Source organism: Coenobita brevimanus, chromosome 2, assembly GCF_032717465.1.
Source record: "Coenobita brevimanus isolate Jiangsu-jjx chromosome 2, ASM3271746v2, whole genome shotgun sequence".
NCBI classification, from domain to species: Eukaryota; Metazoa; Arthropoda; class Malacostraca; order Decapoda; family Coenobitidae; genus Coenobita; species Coenobita brevimanus.
The window spans coordinates 6,997,435-7,007,434 of NC_136955.1; positions in this window are offsets into that span (position 1 = coordinate 6,997,435).

Sequence of the window (10,000 nt, forward strand, 5' to 3'; positions counted from 1 at the left end):
TCACTTGGCGCTCACTCATAGACTTTCACACACTTCACCTTGCTTTCATTAACATATATTTGTTTTCACCTTGCATTCACTGACATTCGTTCACAGGCTTCACCTTGCGTTCACTGATATACGTTCATAGACTTCACCTATGCCCTCATTATCTTGCTTGGTGTAAGCATAAGAGAACAACACCTGTACAATAATCGACTTTCAGGCATTCATTAACTGATTCGCAGGTAATTAATTATTTCACACATATAATTAAAAAACACTATTATCATTTTCCCACTGGTACTCTTTAAAAATTCATGTAGTTTATGAAAACAGGTATTCTATAATTATTGGACTGATATTCATTAATCTTCATAATCATTTAAGACTAAATTATTTTGAGGCGATAATATCCAAGTACTGTTTCTTAAACTTAGATATATTCATGCTCTGCATATATAATTATTGTTTTCCCACACAAATTTGCGGAACTAATAGCCATTCCATCAGAAAATGTTTGCAGGTACTATTATGTTTGTTTTCATACCGTTGTTGAGCCCACAATGAACAACTACGACCAGAAAGTCGATAAAATTATTTTTGCATATTTTCGAGTGTCGCGATTTCCGACAATTTCGCGCAGTTTCGTTGCTCGCGATAGACAAAATTTTTGGTTGATATTTTTCGGACACTTCCTGGATTTACCCCGACCGAATACAAAATGAATTAGGTCGATATCTGTTACCGTTCTCGTGAAAGAAACGAACAAACGCCAAGACAGACACACATACACAGCAGGACTCTATCATTTAGATTAAATAAAGCCTCATTTACTTTATTTATATAAAAATAATCTTCTCTAAACATAGATACTTTAATAAGCTTATTTATTCTTTAACACATATGATCTACCATCACAAAACAATATGTTAAGCCAATGGAATTCACCAACTGATCAGCCTGATCCTCCAGTATATTACCACTATGCCGGGAATCGAACCCGGGACTCTCAGGTGAGAGCCAGGCAGCAATCCACTACACCACGACCAGGTAAAAGTTATCTCACATTGTCACAATCTTGTAACCAATGTCCTTCCGCCCCCACTGTGGGCCTGAAGAGGATGAGATAACCCCCTGGCACTCGGGCAGGTAGATGCCTTTAGTCTATCCCAGGCACTTACGGCAAGTCAGAATGAAGAGAGAAACCTGTACTTTACACAGGAAAAATAACTTTTACCTGGTCGTGGTGTAGTGGATTGCTGCCTGGCTCTCACCTGAGAGTCCCGGGTTCGATTCCATGCATAGTGGTAATATATTGGATGATTTTTCCTTTGTAAAGTACAGGTTTCTCTCTTCTCTTGATAAGCCTGAACTGACTGCATCTTACCCTACCAAAAGGGGATATGTTATTGTGGGATGCTGTTTATTGTGGTAGGAATGTTATTGTGTGAGACAAGGATGATGTTAATGACCTGGCTGATGCTGGGACATTGAAAGGAAATGACCCGTGAAATGCAGGAGTTCTATGGTACGGTACATACTTCTGTTAATTACCTATGTTGGCTCTCTCTCTCTGGCTTCTATTTTAGGGAGTGGCTTAGTAGGGAAGCCATCTTGCTATTACATCGTTACATTGGACTCAGAACTGATATCCCAGTCACAGTCTACATTTTAACAAACAACTTCGAAACAGCCAATAGTCCTGGTACTGTTTGCTTTCCCTTTATGTTTCTATAGGATTATCACCATCACTACCACTGTTCCCCACAACTACTGTACCAATATTGCCACCTTTACCACCACCAGTACCAACCTTCCATGACCATCATCACGACTGCCACCGTCCTACATCACCACTACCATTAACACCACAACACTACTATCAAGGCCACCTCAACTAACACCTCGCATACCACTTCCTCCCTCTCCATAACCACCACCACTACCACCAGTCTCCCCCACCATCAGTAGTACCACCTCCATTAACCTCACCACTACCGACACTTTCTTACCACTACCAGTGTCATTCCCACCACAACTATCACCCACACCACTACTACCATCATCACTATCATGACCACACTCCTCATTCATAGCAGCACCAGTACCATTTCCAGCATTACTACCACTGCTCTTCACCACCACCACCACCACCACCATCACAAGTGCCTTCTACCATTACTACTACAGCCCCCACCACTACCATCACTACCACCATCACAACTTGTCCCCTCACCATTACAATTGACCACCACGAGTACCACCGTCCCCACACCTGACACCACTTCCACAACCACCTCCACCACTATATCCCACCCCACCACCACAACGACCACCACCACAACGACGATCACCACAACCAGGACCACCATCACACCTCTACCACCACAACCATCACCCCCACCACCCTCGCCACGACGACCATCCCTGCCACGACGGATACCACCACCCCAACGACCAACACCACACCTCCACCACCACCACCACCACCGCCATCACGACGACGACCACCACCACCACCACGACCACGACCACAACTACCACGACCACCACAACACCTCCACCACCACTACAAAACCCCCTCCATCACTAATCCCAGCCACCTGCGTCCACACACCAAAATTCCTGTTTCGTGTTCAAAAGTTTTGTGTAGGAATATTGATGAGTTTATCCTGGTGGCCGGGTTCTCCTGTCTTATACCAGTCCTCCTCCATACCACACCACCACCATCATTCCACCGTACCATACCATTGGACCACAATGTAGCACCACACTGCACCATTCAATAACACTATACTACCACCACACCACCAAACTGCACCTTACAACAACACTACACCACCATTACACCGCCATACCACCGCACAACACCACAACACCACATTGCACCATATGGCAACACTATACCATCACCACATCGCCATACCACTGCACCACACCGCAACACCACACTCACCAAACAACAACACTATACCACTACCACATCGCCATACCACTGCACCACACCGCAACACCACACTGCACCATACAACAACATTACCTCTACCACATCGCCATACCACTGCACCACAATGCAACACCACACTGCACCATACAACAGCAAATACCACCACCACCACCACAAACTGCCATACCACTGCACCACCACAATAGACCGCAGCACCACACTTTACCATACAGTAACACAACAGCACACAATCACACCACATCAAAGGACCAGGCAACCATACCACATCAATCGATCTTGAATTTGTCCCTCTTATTTGTTGGTTTGTTTATTTTTCGAGGGAATAATCTTGAAATCTTCTAGCCATTGGCTCTTTCTTCCTTGCATGAAAAAACACACCACTACGTCACCATACCAACATTACACCACACCAAGCTACATCTCAGAACACATCATGACCACACCACCCTACCAGACACGATACAACACCTCACCTCACCACACCACACTACCAGACACGACAAGATACGACACCTCACCACACCACACTACCAGACAAGACACGACACGACAACTCACCACACCACACTACCAGACACGACACGACACGACAACTCACCACACCACACTACCAGACACGACACGACACGACACCTCACTACCACCACACTACCACCACTCTACCACCACTCTACCACCACACTACCACCACACTACCAGACAGGACACGACACGACACCTCACCACACCACACTACCAGACAAGACACGACACGACACCTCACCACACCACACTACACCACACCACACTTCATCACATCAGACCAAACCACACCATAAAGCAACACCACACCATGGCATCATATTACACAACCACACCACTCCAGATCACACTACAGCAACGTTAAACCTTTCTCACTCCGTGCCTCACCACCAGAGCACCACACTACTAAACTGCTTCACTGCACCACAACACCATACCACATCATCTCTACTAGTATACCACACCAAGCCATCACTATAGCTCTCCACTTCCCAGGTACACCACCACACCACAACACAAAATCAAACCAAACCACACCACACACAACTATACCTCTCCCTTTCCTCCCATACCCCCACAACACCACACTGGCTTAATGCATTCCTTTCTGCCATATCACTACACTGCCACACCCCACCACATCACAGTGCACCACACCACACTATACATCACCTCACAACATCACACCACACCACTCCACACCACACCATACCGAATCAAGTAACGCCACATACCACAATACCACACTAGTGTTGTTTCACTTAACCTCCATATCACCACCAACAACTGCTGTTCCTCTCAACAAACGCACCACATCACACCACACCACTGCTATACTTCTTAATCAGCACACCACGCCACACACACCACACCCCGTCACATCCCACACCACACCATGCGACACACCACCACTATACCACCCAGCCGACACACCACTGCCATACCACACCATCAGCAGGCGATTATACAGCTAATTCACTCTACCACCACACAACACCACACCACACCAATTCACTAGTGGTATAAGAGTAGCACCACGCAGTTTTATAATACTACTCTTCTCAGCTCCACTTTTTCCATACATTCATATAACCAATGCTTTACCAGATCATATCACCATACTACATTCTACTTCCCCTGCCACAATATTGCTCCATCACTATACGATTCATCTATTCAGTATCACACAGCCTCACCAACCCAAACTGTACAACACTACATGCTACATGTCACATCACCACAATACACCGTCACACCAATCGGAGCAATACATCACTATAACACACTGCATAACACATCATAACATTCCTCGCCACCACTTCATATCACACCACGTTACTCTTTCGCCACACCATGTTCCTCGCTCTCTCGCTCTACACACACACACACACACACACACACACACACACACACACACACACACACACACACACACACACACACACACACACACACACACACACACACACACACACACACACACCGCTATAGAAGTACTGGAAGTGACATTCACAAACCGCGCCTGCACAAATACCCATAGGCTTACACTCTGAGCCTCAAGATGGGGAAGGGAAGAGAATGGAGCTTTACCTACTCTCTCCCTCTCTCTCTCTCTCTCTCTCTCTCTCTCTCTCTCTCTCTCTCTCTCTCTCTCTCTCTCTCTCTCACTTTTCTTTCCGCACTCTCTTCTCATTCTTCTCAGACATTTCCCTCTCTTCGTCAACCGTTCATCTTCCCTGATGTTTTTTCTCTTCCTCACTTCATCTTCCTCCCTCACCCATTTCTATCTCTCTCTGACCTATTCTTCTCCCTCCCTGACTCATTTCTATCTCCCCTTCATCTATTTCACACACCCCTCCCTCCCTCATTCTTTTTTCCTTAAACCATTTTTTCCTCGCCCATTCATTCTCCCTCACTCATTTTTCATTCTGATCTGACCTGCTTTATTTCCACCCCTTGCTCATTTCTCTTCGACCCTCGCCAGTTGTTCTCCCATTCTACCCCCCAGTATTACTCTCCCGTTCTCTCCTATTGTTCTTTCATACCCGCGTCCATTTGTTGAACTAGGGGGAATATTTTCGACGTGGATGGGCCAACGTCAGCCTTCATTTACTTTTTCATCACAATACATATTTACTACAATATATCTGATATACTGTAATCCTGTGTGTGTGTGTGTGTGTGTGTGTGTGTGTGTGTGTGTGTGTGTGTGTGTGTGTGTGCAGCCAAAACAGGAAGAAAAGGTTTTTGGTGAAACATGTCAGGATAGTTAAAATTAGGTCCCAGATAGGTAAGCTTCAGTTTCAGGCGATTGATATATTTGAAGGAGTGTTTATGCCCTTGATAATTATCCTTATTGGTGTTAATTACGCGCACGTGGAAGAGGCGGTGGGGCATTTCCGTGAAGATTTCCGTATGTCTGCAGAGAGAGAGAGAGAGAGAGAGAGAGAGAGAGAGAGAGGGAGGGAGAGGGAGGGAGAGAGGAGATACTTCTACATTCCGATGTCTATTATTTCAGTGAGGCTACGAACAGACGATTTTGCTCAGCAGAAAACTGGTAGCTATGGTGGTGGTGGTGGTAGCTGTGATGATGGTGATAGTGGTAGCTGTGACAGTGGTGGTGGTTGTGGTGTTGATGGTAGCAGAGATGATGGTGGTGGTGATAGTGGTGGTGGTGGTGGTGGTGGTAGCTGTGTTGATGATGGTGATGGTGGTAGTTGTGTTGATGATGGTGGTGGTGGTAGTTGTGTTGATGATGGTGGTGGTGAAGCTGTGTTGATGACTGTGGTGCTGGTGGCTGTGTTGATGATGATGGTGGTGGTAGCTGTGTTAATGATGGTGGTGGATGTAGCTGTGTTGATGATTGTAATGGTGGTAGCTGCATTGATGATGGTTGTGGCGGCAGCTGTGTTGATGATCGTGGTGCTGGTGGCCGTGTTGATGATTGTGGTGGTGGTGGCAGCTGTGTTGATGATGGTGGTGGTAGCTGTGTTGATCATTGTGGTGGTGGAAGCTGCACTGATGATGGCTGTGGTGGCAGCTGTGTTGATGATGGTGGTGGTGGTAGTTGTGGTGTTAGCTGTTCAAATTCGGCCCTCTTATGGGCAAGGGCTTTGCATCCCAACAGAGCCACAGAGAACTTGCTCCAACGTGAAACATGGTTCAGAGATGGCTATGATTTTGACATGAGTCTTGGCACTTGCCTTTCCTAATCTGGATAAATTTGTCTAGCGGTAGAACGAATGCTATAAAATCTGACGTCATTTCACTGAAGAGGTTATGGCTGAGGAGGATGTAGTTACATGGAGAGACAGACAGACAAATGAGAAAGTGAAGAAGCGTTGTGGTGTTGAGGTAGATGTGGTCTAAAGCGTCAAGAGAAATGCTACGAGATGGTTTGGTCACGTGGAGAGGATGGAGAATGTGACTGAGTAGAAGGGTGTACAGTATGTGGCTGAGGTGCGAGGGGGAAGGGAGGGGGGAGACCGAGGATGAGATGAAGGGATGGAATGGAGAGATGTATGGGAGACGGGTGTGTGATTTGGGGTGAGGGCATCCAAATGCCAGAAGACAGGTTGAAATGGAAGCGACTTTTTTGTGGCCAACCCTTACAGGATTAAGGTGACTGGCTATATATATATATATATATATATATATATATATATATATATATATATATATATATATATATATATATATATATTTTGAAGGATATAGTTTAAGATCTCATCATTACAGGAAGCTTCCCTTAAGCTGAATAATTTGTTCAAACGATAAAAAACGTGTAATTTAAAACACTGTATTAAAACGGATGGTAATTTCTTGTATTTGTTGTAAACTACATCGCAGGACAAAGAAATAAATCTAATACAGAAGAGAAAATGTGGAGTATTATTCAAAAGAAGAAGCGTTACCAGTGTGTCTCTATGACTATCATAATATAGTTTTTGGTTAAATCGTCAGGTACATGAATCTGACCTTAGTAGCGATATTTTTAGTGGTTTTCATTGCGCATTCATCGCCGTACGAATATAAGATGCAAGGTTCACTAGACGCACGGTTCACTATGGGTTCTTCATCTTCCTCCTTTCTCACTTAAATTAGTAAAACTGGCCAAAAGAATGTCATGTATGAGATTTTACCTAACTGTTTACTCGTATATTATACAGGAATATATAAACAAGTTACTCAGTGATTTGGAGCTCGTTTTACACACGCCATACATGGACGGGCACCTCTAATACACAAATTCAGGTACTGTATTATGGGTCCTGGTAAGTAACTAAAATGTAAGGCCAGTAAACACAGCTTCGCCATTTTCTAGCATACAGTGTTTCACGCAATTGTATGCTTTAAGTGCGGAAGGCATTTGGCATATAAGGACTAAAATGCACGCAAAAATGTTTTGTTAAGAGTGGCTGGGTTGGTGAATTAGATAGATTGCATACGTCATGCAGTAAACTTCAGTAGGTATGAGCGTGTGAGAATACATGGAAGGACATACTACTCATCTGCTTACATGGGGTCTAATCCAGATCTACAGCAGTTATCTCATGGGATTCGCTAGAGGCCCCTTTGGATTATGAAGCTGACATTCTCTGACCTCTCTGCACTCTATATCACGTTTAAAATACCAAAATTAATGCTGAGTTCGAAGGATAAAAGCTCTCACAGTGATTGAGGATAACAGCCAATCGATGCGAGGTATTCTGAACTGACAATGACTGAGTCAGATGATTAGTCATAAATTTTGCCCAGGGAACAAAGCACACAAGCACCTCATCTCAAACATATTTAACTTTACCAGTCAGATGATTTTTTTTTTTTTAATCAGGCCATCTCCAGACCGCTTTATTCAGCTTGATGGAGATATCTTGTTGTTTAGGGGTTGATGAAGAGTACATGTAACACCTCAGTTCCGATAGTCTCTCATAAGCTGTGTAAAATCGTCTGGTGATTACAAGAAAAAACTAGACATGCCCCTTAGTAAGAAATGTTAATTCTCTCAGGCTTCTAAAACACCCACAGTTTAACAAAACCGTCTGACTTGAGCTGAAATAAAATACTATAGTTAATCCGTCCATAAAATTCCAAAGGCTTTTTTCTCATTTAATTCTTGTTCACTCTAGACGACTGTATTCAGCTGTGGAGACAACATTCAAGCTGAAGAGGTTATATACAGCCTTCATTAACTCCTTCATGGCTAAAGATCCTCCTGAGGTAAACAAAATCGTAGGGAAACAGCAAGGGAAAAATGCAAAAACTAAATCATCGGTCTGAAATGGTTAATGAAGGCACGAACGCCCCCCTCTCTCTCTCTCTCTCTCTCTCTCTCTCTCACACTAAAACACTCCTGTTTTAGTGGGAATAGAGCAGCAAAGTTAACCCGTCCATAAGAAAGTTAAATATATCGCTACCAGACGATTTCATTCAGCTGGGAGATATCTCGTGGTGCAGGGGTTCATGAAGGTTATGTCCAGTCTCTTCAAAGCGAAAGGTCTCTCCTAAGCTTAATAAAATAGTCAGGTGGTTGCAAGAACTCAATGCTAATTAAATACTATGAGTGATGGGGTTAAGCATTTCCTTCAGTACTGAGAGGTGAATATAAGTCAAATATAATCATCCAGAATTAATAATAAAAAAAGAATAGCTTCCTTTGGCTGAAGGAGTTTTCTCATTTGTACCCAGTGTCCTTAAAAGGGGGGAATCCCAGGGAACGGACCTATAAGCTTCTCGACTATGAGCCGATAGGCGGAGGGCGGTATGAATAGTACACTTCCAATAAAATCCCTCACACAGCAATCCTGGCCACAAATGGGCTCATACTCTATGGAGGAGTTAGATACAATTTTATTAAATTCCTTCATTATCAAGGTTGAATAAAAGAATGAATAATGTTGTCAGGAGATAAGATTAAAATGAATATGGCGTTATCTACATAAATGGGTCAGCACCGTTAGAAAGATGGACTTTACTTCCACTCTTTCTCTTTCGTTGCTTCAATCCTCATGCAATTTTAATAAGTTTTGGGGGATATGTGTTTTTTTTTTATTCCAAGGCTTAGACATAGGCTTTGCTAATTAGTCAACTTATAGAACTCACTCCTGGGCTGAGTAAAATTGCCAGAGGACAGTAAGAATAAGCTAAATCTGACGGCTTTTGGCTGGGGAAGTTAAGAGTCTCGGTTTCCAGTGTCCACTAGGCTGAATTCGTTTGACATTAGCTGGAGGAACATTAGCTATCCCGTCCATGAAGAGGTGATAGCATTAATACTCACAAGCTCTGATGACTAATTCTCAGCTGAGTAAAATCGACTGGCGTTACCTGGAATAGACTACTTGGCAACTCCCACAGATAAGCGAGCGTCTTCACTCGCTTCCCCTGTCTAGGGCGTGGCCACCCGTTGGAGATCAGTCTCGGATTCTCGGCTGTTAAACCTCCAGTGGCTGTGTATGCAAGGTTTTGTTGGCAACTTCTATCAGGTTTTGGAATTTTCACACACACACACACACACACACACACACACAC